Genomic DNA, 15,517 nt, shown 5'->3' with positions numbered 1-15,517 from the left:
ATCATCCTTTCCTTCTGCCGTCTTAACAGGACTGGCTGCTCTGATAGGGCTTGGAGGATTGGTGTCAGACGGGTTAGCATCCATTGGGTCAATGTCAACATTATGGTCTTTTGGTGGCAAATCATCAACAATATTATCAGCAATTGGGTGAGAAAGTTCTGGTTGTTGTCTTTCCGGCTCAGACATGTTAGAGTCATTGACTGGCTTACTCAGTTTTGCCTTTTTACCGGGTTTAGCCTGGCCCCTGAAAGATAAAGTAAAAAGAAGTCAAGGTGATGATCAAGCATAAAAACTGGAATAATTGAAAATGGTCTAACCCAGGTACAGTTTTGAAAGTTCGAATTTGTGTTCCTGCTGACTCGCCGGAGGAGGAATGAGAAGTCCCCTGATAGTTTGAATCAGACGGGTTAAGAGGTTGTCGAAAATAACCCGCCTTGGCGTAAAGTATGTCAGAAATATGTAAGACCTCTGGACGGCATTTGCGAAGCGGAGTGTTGGGTAAGCTGGAAGAAGTAATCACGTTGCTGCTATGCCGGGTCGTGCGGCGAGCTTCATGTTGATGTTTCTTCAAAAGAAAGTTTGGATCCAAGTGAGCTAGAGGGTGAGAAAATCTTACTTTCCGGCTTGCTTGTCGGGTTTTTTGTGTTGGCAGAGGTTCTGAGCCGGAGGAAAGAATAATTACCTCTGCGTCACCTGCACGCTAGCCTCTGCGTCGTCCTGATAACAATTACTGTCAATGAGATGTATGAAAAAGGAGCCAAGTGAATCAAGTTCTACCTCTGATTCATGATTATCATCGTCATCATCAATGTTTAACTCGGTAGACTCGGTGACTTTCTTTTTTGTGGGCTTCTTGTTGGCTTTGGTTTTGACACGAGTTGTTTTGGCCAGCTTATCCTGCGGTTTCCTCTTCCAAAATGGATCATCAGCCTGTTAAGATTAAAAAAATCATAAGGGAATATTAAGAATATGAATTAAGCAGAAGTTGGGCGATTCTTACAACTGGCGGCTTGTTGACAGTGCAGAAAGGGCTAAGTCCAGTTTTGTTGCACTCTTTTATAGACTCATTCAACAATTTTTTGGTGGCTTCAGTAACTTCTGCATTAGACAACTGAATATCACAATGGCACTGAGGGTCCTTTACATCACCAGTATATTCGCACATTAAGCCGGGGCGACGGCTTAATGGCAGGATACTCCAAGATAGCCAACACCGGAAAAAATCGATGCCAGTTAAGCCGTTGGCCATAAAGGCTTTGAGCTTTGAAAAGGCAGGAGCATATTTGGCCCGTTCTTTTGCAGCAAGCCGCTGGGGAAGTGGATGGTTGTTGCTAAGTCGGTGATCGCGGTAACCCGGCAGAGGATTTTCACCATCTGGGGATGTATCTTGAATATAGAACCAGGTTTGGTTCCAATCTTTGGGGTGACTATGCAGCTTGGCATGAGGGAAGCTGACATCTTTCCTCTTTTGAATAATGACTCCACCAAGTTCTTGGCATGGCTCATCAATAAATTCAGTTTGGCGGTTTAAATAATAGAATTCCCTGAAAAGGTCAACCGTGGGTTCTTCTTGAAGGTAGGCTTCACAGATTACTTGAAAATTGCAGATGTTAGACACGGAGTTGGGTCCAATATCTTGAGGGTGCAGTTGGAGGAAATGAAGCACATCACAGAAAAATCTTGAGCTAGGAGGGCTGAACCCCCGACCCAAGTGATCGGTAAAAACAATTACTTCTCCATCTTTGGGTTGAGGAAGGACTTCGTCACCAGGAGCCCTCAAGTGGATATCCTCTTTTTTAGCTAAGGCGCCAGTAGCGACAAAATTATTCAGTTCTTCCTCGGTAACCCAGGATTTGACCCAATTGCAAGAAGTATATGTCTTAGCCATTGATTCAATGATCTGAAAAAGATTATGCTGGTTCAAGGTCACATGATTAGGCCGGCTTACGGTTAAAGGACGAACAATAATGAAGCATGAATAGGTGTTAAGCCGGAGATTGATTTTACAGGATTACCAAAGAACTGTTGGCAGCTTAAGAGGGGACTAATGATACCTGGTGGGTTACAATTTTTAAGTTAAGCCGCTCATACAGATGTTGAAAGAACAGATCTACGGATGGAAAAATGGCTAAGTGTTGAGAAAAACAGTTTTCGCAGATTGATGCTATAATTTCAGATCTGGTGCACTTCAGTTAATGCAGAAATATTCAGACCTAAAGGTATCGGTGCTCAAGCAGTTCATGACTACAGATTGATTTTCTAATACAGAGGAGATGTTCTAATAGTAAAAGGGATTGCTACGATTGCCGCGGTATAGGAGGAGTACCAAATTCGAATCTGTAATCCTACAGCCAAGAACAAGGACGACCTTCGATGAACTTCATTGAAACCCTAGCAGATCTATGAGGAGAGGAAGAAGGAGAACTAACCAGGGTTGTTGAGCAGCGGAGGTGCGCGGAAGAGATCTGATCCAAACAGGTTGATGCAGCGGCCATTGTCGGAGCAGAGGCGAAGGTCGACGGCGGCGGCAGAGCTCGAGCGCTAGGGCGTCGCAAGGTGGAAGACAAGACGAAGAGGCACGATGGGGGGGGAAGTGAAAGAGACCTCCGGCCCTATTTATAAGGCGAATGGATAAGTGGCATGCGCGGGAATCGAGGAGGTCTAAAATGGATATGTGACGGTGCAGACGCCTCGATTTTTGAAGGTTCATTAAACATGAGGAGATACATTAAAGATTTTGGATTTGTATAAAATTATTGACAGGTGACGTCGCGGTAGGTTATCATGATATCAGAAGATGACGTCATGGCGAGTCACAGGGTTTCGCGAGAGTGATGAGGAAGGAATTTTTTCTAAGTGTTGAAGATTGATATGAACAAGTTCAAATCAACCTGGGGCCTAATGTTGGGGATATAGATATTGAGTTAACCCGCCCAGGAGGGGCCGGGTTAAGCCCAGGGCGGTTTATCAAGACAAAGCCATGGGCTGCTGAAGATGGCGGTTTATCATGTAGACTCATTGAGGGCCCGAAGCCCGAAAATAGCTTAAGGCCCAATAACTGTAAACCGCCATATAGGTGTAACTTGTATTACAAGGCATGTATATTTAGTCATCGAGCCGGACATGTTGATTATGAGCCGGCTCGGACTCTGTAAGCCACCGGGCGTCGACCTGTGTATATAAAGGGACGACCCGGCGGTGAGTTAGGGGCAAGAAACAAGAGATCGAAAGCTAGGTCAAGCGTATTCGCTCCCTGGTAATCGAGACATAAGCAATACCACCTCAAACTGGATTAGGCCTTTACCTTCACCGCAAGGGGCTGAACCAGTATAAATTCCTTGTGTCCTTTGTCCCGTTTAACCCCTTTAAGCTAACCTTGTTGCGATGGCTCCACGACTAAGTCCTTGCACTAGGACAGCTGCCGTGACAATCCCACGACACACGGGGATATGCTCGGTCTCCCACTTCATACGTTACTTCCTTGCATTTACTGTCGGCATAACTCTTCTGCCTCGACTGAGCTATCTTAAGTCTATCTCAAATCAGCTTGACCTTCTCTTCAGAATCTCTGATAAGATCGGGACCGAAAAGTTTTTGGTCTCAAACACCATCCCACAACAATGGTGTTCTGCACCTCCTTCCGTATAGAGCTTCGAAAGGGGCCATCTTCAAACTTGTTTGGTAGCTGTTGTTGTATGAAAACTCTGCGTATGGTAGATTGTCATCCCAGCTAGATCCATAGTGTAGCGCACAGGCTCTCAACATGTCCTCCAGAACCTGATTGACTCTCTCGGTGTGTCCATCTGTCTGTGGATGAAAAGCTGTACTGAACTCCAGCCTCGTACCCAAAGTTTCATGCAACTGATTCCAAAACTTTGAGGTAAATTGTGTTCCGCTATCTGACATGATACTCCTCGGAACTCCATGCAGACATAGATCCTGGTCATTTATATCTTGGCTAACTTAGCGCTGGTATATGTGGTCTTCACAGGAATAAAATGAGCTACCTTGGTCAAGCGATCAACCACTACCCAGATAGAATCATAACCTGAACGGGTCCTGGGTAATCCTGTGATAAAATCCATTCCAAGTTTTTCCCATTTCCATTCGGGTATCGGCAAAGGTTGAAGTAACCCTGCCGGCTTCTGATGTTCCGCCTTTACTCGCTGACAAACATCACATACTGCTACGTACTCAGCAATATCCTTCTTCATACCTGTCCACCAGAAACTTTCCTTCAAATCTAGATACATCTTGGTGTTGCCTGGGTGAATCGAGTATGGTGAATCATGGGCCTCCTGGAGAATTAACTTCCTGACCTCTGGGTCATTGGGCACATAGATACGATGCTCAAACAATAAAGTTCCATGCTCATCCTCACGAAAACCTTTAGCCTTTTCGTTACTCATCCTTTCCTTTATCTCTGCAATTTCCTTGTCCGTCTTCTCAGATTCTTTCGGTCAGAGTGGACTGAATATCCAGGGTGCGACATATCCTCTCGGTACTATCTCCAGTCGGAGCTCTCTGAGATCGTCGGCTAACTCCTGAGGTAATCCTCCAGCTATGAGGGTGTTCACATAGCTTTTACGGCTCAAGGCATCTGCTACAACATTTGCCTTCCCTGGGTGATAATGCAATCTCATGTCATAGTCCTTGATCAACTCCATCCATCTCCTCTGCCTGAGGCTCAATTCCTTCTGCGTGTACATATACTTTAAGCTCTTATGATCCGTGTAAATATCACAACTGTTTCCGACAAGGAAATGTCTCTAGGTCTTGAGTGCGTGCACTACGGTTGCTAACTCTAAATCGTGTGTGGCATAATTCATCTCGTGAGGTTGTAGCTGTCTGGAGGTATAAGCTACAACTTTTCCTTCCTGCATGAGCACTCCTCCTAGTCCTTTACGAGAAGCGTCACAATATACATGGTAATCCTAGTGTATGTCCGGCAAAATTAGCACTAGGGTTGTAACCAAATGTTTCTTCAGCTCCTGAAAACCGGCTTCACAATCCTCGGTCCAAATGTACTTGGTTTCCTTCTTCAACAGCTCATTCATGGGTTTAGCAATCTTGGAGAAATTTTCAATAAATCTCCGATAATATCCTGCAAGTTCGAGAAAACAGCGGATCTCCTTGACTGAGGTGGGGTCTGCCATTTGGTGACCGATTCAACCTTGGTGGGGTCGACTGCTATTCCTTCTCCAGAAATAACATGTCCGAGGAATCCGACTTCCTTCAGCCAAAATTCACATTTGCTAAACTTGGCATATAACTGATTTTCTCGGAGTTTCTCCAGAACTAGATGCAGATGTTCCTTATGCTCTTCCTCGCTCTTGGAGGAAACCAATATGTCATCGATGAACACCACGACAAACTTGTCCAGATATTCCATAAATAGCTTGTTCATTGATACGTCTCCAACGTATCTATAATTTTTATTGTTCCATGCTATATTATATTCTGTTTTGGATGTTTAATGGGCTTTATTATACACTTTTATATTATTTTTAGGACTAACCTATTAACCGGAGGCCCAACCCAAATTGTTGTTTTTTGCCTATTTCTTTGTTTCGCAGAAAAAGAATATCAAACGGAGTCCAAACGGAATGAAACCTTCGGGAACGTGATTTTCGGAACAAACGTGATCCAGAGGACTTGGAGTCTACATAAAGCAATCAACGAGGAAGGCACGAGGCAGGGGGGCGCGCCCTCCACCCTCGTGGGCCCCTCGTTGCTCCACCGACGTACTTCTTCCTCCTATATATACCCACGTATCCCCAAACCATCAGATACGGAGCCAAAACCCTATTTCCATCGCCGCAACCTTCTGTACCCGTGAGTTCCCATCTTGGGGCCTTTTCTGGCGCTCCGCCGGAGGGGGCATTGATCACGGAGGGCTTCTACATCAACTCCATAGCCTCTCCGATGATGTGTGAGTAGTTTACCTCAGACCTTCAAGTCCATAGTTATTAGCTAGATGGCTTCTTCTCTCTCTTTGGATCTCAATACAAGGTTCTCCTCGATTCTCTTGGAGATCTATTCGATGTAATCTTCTTTTGCGGTGTGTTTGTCAAGATTCGATGAATTGTGGGTTTATGATCAAGATTATCTATGAACAATATTTGAATGTCCTCTGAATTCTTTTATGTATGATTGGTTATCTTTGCAAGTCTCTTTGAATTATCAGTTTGGTTTGGCCTACTAGATTGATCTTTCTTGCAATGGGAGAAGTGCTTAGCTTTGGGTTCAATCTTGCGGTGCTCGATCCCAGTGACAGAAAGGGAAACGACACGTATTGTATTGTTGCCATCGAGGATAAAAAGATGGGGTTTATATCGTATTGCATGAGTTTATCCCTCTACATCATGTCATCTTACTTAAAGCATTACTCTGTTCTTATGAACTTAATACTCTAGATGCATGATGGATAGCGGTCGATGTGTGGAGTAATAGTAGTAGATGTAGAATCGTTTCGGTCTACTTGTCACGGACGTGATGCCTATATACATGATCATACCTAGATATTCTCATAACTATGCTCAATTCTATCAATTGCTCGACAGTAATTCGTTTACCCACCGTAATACTTATGCTCTTGAGAGAAGCCACTAGTGAAACCTATGGCCCCGGGTCTATCTTCCATCATATTAATCTCCCGTCAACAAGCTATTTCTAGCGTTGTTTATTTTACCTTGCATCTTTATTTACTCTTTATCATAAAAATACCAAAAATATTATCTTATCATATCTATCAGATCTCACTCTCGTAAGTGACCGTGAAGGGATTGACAACCCCTTTATCGCGTTGGTTGCGAGGTTCTTATTTGTTTGTGTAGGTGCGTGGGACTCGCGCGTGGTCTCCTACTGGATTGATACCTTGGTTCTCAAAAACTGAGGGAAATACTTACGCTACTTTACTGCATCACCCTTTCCTCTTCAAGGGAAAACCAACGCAGTGCTCAAGAGGTAGCAAGAACGATTTCTGGCGCCATTGCCGGGGAGTCTACACACAAGTCAAGACATACCAAGTACCCATCACAAACTCTTACCCCTCGCATTACATTATTTGCCATTTGCCTCTCGTTTTCCTCTCCCCCACTTCACCATTGCCGTTTTTATTCGCCCTCTCTTTTCTGTTCGCCTCCCTCTTTCTTTTGCTCCTCGCACTTTCTGCCGTTATGTCTGAAATTGGGGAAATTATTGTCGATGTGGACAATAATAATAACATGGAAAATTCTGATGCTCCTGCTGAAGAACCCCCTATCTTACATAGAAAAAAATTCCGAATCGGTAGTGGTAATATTATTGGAAAAGGAGTTATCCAAGATTTCTTTACTTGTGCCGGTGCTTTGCCTTCTATGGGTAGTTCTATTCTTCAAAGAACTAGTAGTCTTGTGGACGCTATCGCCATGCTTGTAGTTGAACTTGAAAGGCAATTTATGCACATGCATCCTTGCATACAAAGGATTTTCCTAGAATTTTCTAATATTGAGCATTCTTCTGTTAAGCATGCCGCTACTATCTTTTTGGCTCATGAGTTCAGATTTATAATAAAAGATGCCAAAGAAATCTTTGCGCACTATAGGGTGGACGCTGGTCGTCCTCCCATAGAGGCAATCCTCTTTGATCAAGAGGAAATAATGTGTTTTCAATCTCTAGACTATGTTGCTTTTAATGAAAACCTTAGAAAAAGGGTTCCTACCAATGTTCTAGTTGATAGAATTTCCAAACTTAATAATGATTTTGCTATTCGAAATAATGAGCTAGGATATTCTCTCGAGTATAGGCTCACGAAGTTCTGTCAGAAGAATGCTTATAATGATGAATTGGTTGTGCAATACGAAGGGCCGAAGGAGGAACCTATACCTCCCAAAATTGATCTTGGGGACTTCTGTCCCATTAAATATAGCCCTTTTGATTACTTTTGCTTGCCTCAAAGAAAACTTGCTGCTGAACATAGAGAATATGAAATGAGCTTTCGTGATCTATCCTATTATTATGGCAATACCTAGATCTATCCTTGTTTTTATGCCTAGCTAAGGGCGTTAAACGATAGCGCTTGTTGGGAGGCAACCCAATTTATTTTAGTTTTTTTTGCTTTTTGCTTCTGTTTAGGAATAAATATTTGATCTAGCCTCTGGTTAGATTTTTTTTATGTTTTAATTAGTGTTTGTGCCAAGTTAAACCTATAGGATCTTCTTGGATGATAGTTATTTGATCTTGCTGAAAATTCCAGAAACTTTCTGTTCACGAAAACAATTGTTGAAAATCACCAGAACGTGATAAAATACTGATTCCAATTGCAGTAGATCAATAAAAAAATTGTATAGGTCTTCCTATTTTGGTAGAATTGTTTGAGTTCCAGAAGTTTGCATTAGTTACAGATTACTACAGACTGTTCTGTTTTTGACAGATTCTGTTTTTCGTGTGTTGTTTGCTTATTTTGATGAATCTATGACTAGTAAAAGAGTTTATAAACCATAGAGAAGTTGGAATACAGTATGTTTAACACCAATATAAATAAAGAATGAGTTCAATACAGTACCTTGAAGTGGTGTTTTTTTTCTTTCGCTAACGGAGCTCACAAGATTTTCTGTTGAGTTTTGTGTTGTGAAGTTTTCAAGTTTTGGGTAAAGATTTGATGGATTATGGAGCAAGGAGTGGCAAGAGCCTAATATTGGGGATGCCCTTGGCACCCCAAGGTAATCTAAGGACACCAAAAAGCCAAAGCTTGGGGATGCCCCGGAAGGCATCCCCTCTTTCGTCTTCGTCTATCGGTAACTTTACTTGGAGCTATATTTTTATTCACCGCATGATATGTGTTTTGCTTGGAGTGTCTTGTATGATTTGAGTCTTTGCTTTTTAGTTTACCACAATCATCCTTGCTGTACACACCTTTTGAGAGAGGCACACATGATTTGGAATTTATTAGAATACTCTATGTGCTTCACTTATATCTTTTGGGCTATATAGTTTTTGCTCTAGTGCTTCACTTATATCTTTTAGAGCACGGTGGTGGATTTGTTTTATAGAAACTTTTGTTCTCTCATGCTTCACTTATATTATTTTGAGAGTCCTACAAAACAGCATGGTAATTTGCTTTAATCATAAAAATTGGTCCTAATATGATAGGCATCCAAGATTAGTAAAAAAATTCTTATGAGTGTGTTGAATACCATGAGAAGTTTGATGCTTGATAATTGTTTTGAGATATGAATATGGTGATATTAGAGTCATGCTAGTTGAGTGGTTATGAATTTGAGAAATACTTGTGTTAAAGTTTGTGATTCCCGTAGCATGCACGTATGGTGAACCGTTATGTGATGAAGTCGGAGCATGATTTATTTATTGATTGTCTTCCTTATGAGTGGCGGTCGGGGACGAGCGATGGTCTTTTCCTACCAATCTATCCCCCTAGGAGCATGCGCGTAATACTTTGCTTTGATAACTTGTAGATTTTTGCAACAACTATATGAGTTCTTTATGACTAATGTTGAGTCCATGGATTATACGCACTCTCATCCTTCCACCATTGCTAGCCTTTTTAATATCGCGCGCTTTTTCGCCGGTATCATACACCCACCATATACCTTCCTCAAAACAGCCACCATACCTACCTATTATGGCATTTCCATAGCCATTCCGAGATATATTGCCATGCAACTTACCACTGTTTCGTTTACTATGACACGCTTCATCATTGTCATAATTGCTTTGCGTGATCATGTAGTTGACATCGTATTTTTGGCAAAGCCACCGTTCATGATTCTTTCATACATGTCACTCTTGATTCATTGCATATCCCGGTACACCGCCAGAGGCATTCACATAGAGTCATATTTTTTCTAAGTATTGAGTTGTAATTCTTGAGTTGTAAGTAAATAAAAGTGTGATGATCATCATTATTAGAGCATTGTCCCAAGTGAGGAAAGGATGATGGAGACTATGATTCCCCCACAAGTCGGGATGAGACTCCGGACGGAAAAAAAGAGAGGCCATAAAAAATAGAAAAAGGCCCAACTAAAAAAATGAGAGAAAAAGAGAGAAGGGACAATGCTACTATCCTTTTTCCACACTTGTGCTTCAAAGTAGCACCATGATCTTCATGATAGAGAGTCTCCTATGATATCACTTTCATATACTAGTGGGAATTTTTCATCATAGAACTTGGCTTGTATATTCCAATGATGGGCTTCCTCAAAATGCCCTAGGTCTTCGTGAGCAAGCGAGTTGGATGCACACCCACTTAGTTTCTTTTGTTGAGCTTTCATATACTTATAGCTCTAGTGCATCCGTTGCATGGCAATCCCTACTCACTCGCATTGATACCTATTAATGGGCATCTCCATAGCCCATTGATACGCCTAGTTGATGTGAGACTATCTTCTCCTTTTTTGTCTTCTCCACAACCACCATTCTATTCCACATATAGTGCTATATCCATGGCTCATGCTCATGTATTGCGTAAAGATTGAAAAAGTTTGAGAACACCAAAAGTATGAAACAATTGCTTGGCTTGTCATCGGGGTCGTGCATGATTTAAATATTTTGTGTGGTGAAGATAGAGCATAGCCAGACTATATGATTTTGTAGGGATAACTTTCTTTGGCCATGTTATTTTGAGAAGACATAATTGCTTAGTTAGTATGCTTGAAGTATTATTATTTTTATGTCAATATTAAACTTTTATCTTGAATCTTTCGGATCTGAATATTCATAGCACAAATAAGAGAATTACATTGAAAATAATGCTAAGTAGCATTCCACATCAAAAATTCTATTTTTATCATTTACCTACTCGAGGACGAGAAGGAATTAAGCTTGGGGATGCTTGGTACGTCTCCAACGTATCTATAATTTTTGATTGTTCCATGCTATATTATATTCTGTTTTGGATGTTTAATGGGCTTTATTATACACTTTTATATTATTTTTGGGACTAACCTATTAACCGGAGGCCCAGCCCAAATTGCTATTTTTTGCCTATTTCAGTGTTTCACAGAAAAAGAATGTCAAACGAACTCCAAACGGAATGAAACCTTCGGGAACGTGATTTTCGGAACAAACGTGATCCAGAAGACTTGGAGTCTACGTAAAGCAATCAACGAGGAAGGCACGAGGCAGGGGGCGCACCCACCTCCCCCAGGCGCGCCCTCCACCCTCGTCGGCCCCTCGTTGCTCCACCGACGTACTTCTTCCTCCTATATATACCCACGTACCTCCAAACCATCAGATACGGAGCCAAAACCCTATTTCCACCGCCGCAACCTTCTGTACCCGTGAGATCCCATCTTGGGGCCTTTTCCGGCGCTCCGCTAGAGGGGGCATTGATCACGGAGGGCTTCTACATCAACTCCATAGCCTCTCCGATATGTGTGAGTAGTTTACCTCAGACCTTCGGGTCCATAGTTATTAGCTAGATGGCTTCTTCTCTCTCTTTGGATCTCAATACAAAGTTCTCCTCGATTCTCTTGGAGATCTATTCGATGTAATCTTCTTTTGCGGTGTGTTTGTCGAGATCCGATGAATTGTGGGTTTATGATCAAGATTATCTATGAACAATATTTGAATGTCCTCTGAATTCTTTTATGTATGATTGGTTATCTTTGCAAGTCTCTTCGAATTATCAGTTTGGTTTGGCCTACTAGATTGATCTTTCTTGCAATGGGAGAAGTGCTTAGCTTTGGGTTCAATCTTGCGGTGCTCGATCCCAGTGACAGAAAGGGAAACGACACGTATTGTATTGTTGCCATCGAGGATAAAAAGATGGGGTTTATATCGTATTGCATGAGTTTATCCCTCTACATCATGTCATCTTACTTAAAGCATTACTCTGTTCTTATGAACTTAATACTCTAGATGCATGATGGATAGCGGTCGATGTGTGGAGTAATAGTAGTAGATGTAGAATCGTTTCGGTCTACTTGTCACGGACGTGATGCCTATATACATGATCATACCTAGATATTCTCATAACTATGCTCAATTCTATCAATTGCTCGACAGTAATTCGTTTACCCACCGTAATACTTATGCTCTTGAGAGAAGCCACTAGTGAAACCAATGGCCCCCGGGTCTTGTTGGGAATCGTAGCATAATTTAAAAAATTTCCTACGCTCACCAAGATGCATCTATGGAGTCTACTAGCAACGAGGGGAAAGGAGTGCATCTACATACCCTTGTAGATCGCGAGCGGAAGCGTTCCAATGAACGTGGATGACGGAGTCGTACTCGCCGTGATCCAAATCACCGATGACCGAGTGCCGAACGGACGGCACCTCCGCGTTCAACACACGTACGGTGCAGCGACGTCTCCTCCTTCTTGATCCAGCAAGGGGGAAGGAGAGGTTGATGGAGATCCAGCAGCACGACGGCGTGGTGGTGGATGTAGCGGGTCTCCGGCAGGGCTTCGCCGAGCTTCTGCGAGACGGAGAGGTGTAGCAGGAGAGGAGGGAGGCGCCCAAGGCTGTAGGTTGCTGCCCTCCCTCCCCCCTCCCTTTATATAGGCCCCTGGGGGGGCGCCGGCCCTGGGAGATGGGATCTCCAAGGGGGGCGGGGGCCAAAAGGGGGGGAAGGGGTTGCCTTGCCCCCCAAGGCAAGGGGGAACCCCCCCACCCTAGGGTTCCCAACCCTAGGCGCATGGGGGGAGGCCCAAGGGGGGCGCCCCAGCCCACTAAGGGCTGGTTCCCTTCCACTTTCAGCCCACGGGGCCCTCCGGGATAGGTGGCCCCACCCGGTGGACCCCCAGGACCCTTCCGGTGGTCCCGGTACAATACCGGTAACCCCCGAAACTTTCCCGGTGGCCGAAACTTGACTTCCTATATATAATTCTTCACCTCCGAACCATTCCGGAACATCTCGTGACGTCCGGGATCTCATCCGGGACTCCGAACAACTTTCGGATTTCCGCATACATATATCTCTACAACCCTAGCGTCACCGAACCTTAAGTGTGTAGACCCTACGGGTTCGGGAGACATGCAGACATGACCGAGACGCCTCTCCGGTCAATAACCAACAGCGGGATCTGGATACCCATGTTGGCTCCCACATGTTCCACGATGATCTCATCGGATGAACCACGGTGTCGAGGATTCAATCAATCCCGTATGCAATTCCTTTTGTCAATCGGTATGTTACTTGCCCGAGATTCGATCGTCGGTATCCCAATACCTTGTTCAATCTCGTTACCGGCAAGTCTCTTTACTCGTACCGCAATGCATGATCCCGTGACTAACGCCTTAGTCATATTGAGCTCATTATGATGATGCATTACCGAGTGGGCCCAGAGATACCTCTCCGTCATACGGAGTGACAAATCACAGTCTCGATCCGTGCCAACCCAACAGATACTTTCGGAGATACCCGTAGTGCACCTTTATAGTCACCCAGTTACGTTGTGACGTTTGGCACACCCAAAGCACTCCTACGGTATCCGGGAGTTGCACGATCTCATGGTCTAAGGAAAAGATACTTGACATTAGAAAAGCTCTAGCAAACGAAACTACACGATCTTTTATACTATGCTTAGGATTGGGTCTTGTCCATCACATCATTCTCCTAATGATGTGATCCCGTTATCAATGACATCCAATGTCCATAGTCAGGAAACCATGACTATCTGTTGATCAACGAGCTAGTCTACTAGAGGCTTACTAGGGACACGTTGTGGTCTATGTATTCACACATGTATTACGATTTCCGGACAATACAATTATAGCATGAACAATAGGCAATTATCTTGAACAAAGAAATATAATAATAACCATTTATTATTGCCTCTAGGGCATATTTCCAACAGTCTCCCAGTTGCACTAGAGTCAATAATCTAGTTACATTGTGATGAATCGAACACCCATTGCGTCCTGGTGTTGATCATGTTTTGCCCTAGGGAGAGGTTTAGTCAACGGATCTGCTACATTCAGGTCCGTATGTACTTTACAAATATCTATGTCTCCATTTTGAACACTTTCACGAATGGAGTTGAAGCGACGCTTGATATGCCTGGTCTTCCTGTGAAACCTGGGCTCCTTCGCAAGTGCAATAGCTCCAGTGTTGTCACAGAAGAGAGTCATCGGGCCCGACGCATTGGGAATCACCCCTAGGTCGGTAATGAACTCCTTCATCCAGACTGCTTCCTGTGCTGCCTCTGAGGCTGCCATGTACTCCGCTTCACATGTAGATCCCGCCACGACGCTTTGCTTGCAACTGCACCAGCTTACTGCTCCTCCATTCAAAATATACACGTATCCGGTTTGTGACTTCGAGTCATCCAGATCTATGTCGAAGCTAGCGTCGACGTAACCCTTTACGACGAGCTCTTCGTCACCTCCATAAACGAGAAACATATCCTTAGTCCTCTTCAGGTACTTCAGGATATTCTTGACCGCTGTCCAGTGTTCCATGCCGGGATTACTTTGGTACCTTCCTACCAAACTTACGGCAAGGTTTACATCAGGTCTGGTACACAGCATGGCATACATAATAGACCCTATGGCCGAGGCATAGGGGATGACACTCATCTTTTCTATATCTTCTGCCGTGGTCGGGCATTGAGCCGTGCTCAATTGCACACCTTGCAATACAGGCAAGAACCCCTTCTTGGACTGATCCATATTGAACTTCTTCAATATCTTGTCAAGGTATGTACTCTGTGAAAGACCAATGAGGCGTCTTGATCTATCTCTATAGATCTTGATGCCTAATATATAAGCAGCTTCTCCAAGGTCCTTCATTGAAAAACACTTATTCAAATAGGCCTTTATACTTTCCAAGAATTCTATATCATTTCCCATCAATAGTATGTCATCCACATATAATATGAGAAATGCTACAGAGCTCCCACTCACTTTCTTGTAAACACAGGCTTCTCCATAAGTCTGTGTAAACCCAAACGCTTTGATCATCTCATCAAAGCGAATGTTCCAACTCCGAGATGCTTGCACCAGCCCATAGATTGAGCGCTGGAGCTTGCATACTTTGTTAGCATTCTTAGGATCGACAAAACCTTCCGGCTGCATCATATACAACTCTTCCTTAAGGAAGCCATTAAGGAATGCCGTTTTGACGTCCATCTGCCATATCTCATAATCATAGTATGCGGCAATTGCTAACATGATTCGGACGGACTTCAGCTTCGCTACGGGTGAGAAAGTCTCATCGTAGTCAACCCCTTGAACTTGTCGATAACCCTTAGCGACAAGTCGAGCTTTGTAGATGGTCACATTACCATCCGCGTCTGTCTTCTTCTTAAAGATCCATTTGTTTTCTATGGCTCGCCGCTCATCGGGCAAGTCAGTCAAAGTCCATACTTTGTTTTCATACATGGATTCTATCTCGGATTTCATGGCTTCTAGCCATTTGTCGGAATCCGGGCCCGCCATCGCTTCTTCATAGTTCGAAGGTTCACCGTTGTCTAACAACATGATTTCCAGGACAGGGTTGCCGTACCACTCTGGTGCGGAACGTGTCCTTGTGGACCTACGAAGTTCAGTAGCAACTTGATCCGAAGCTTCAT

This window comes from Triticum aestivum, chromosome 7D (genome assembly GCF_018294505.1).
Source record: "Triticum aestivum cultivar Chinese Spring chromosome 7D, IWGSC CS RefSeq v2.1, whole genome shotgun sequence".
Taxonomy (NCBI): Eukaryota; Viridiplantae; Streptophyta; class Magnoliopsida; order Poales; family Poaceae; genus Triticum; species Triticum aestivum.
This window is presented reverse-complemented; position numbering follows the sequence as displayed.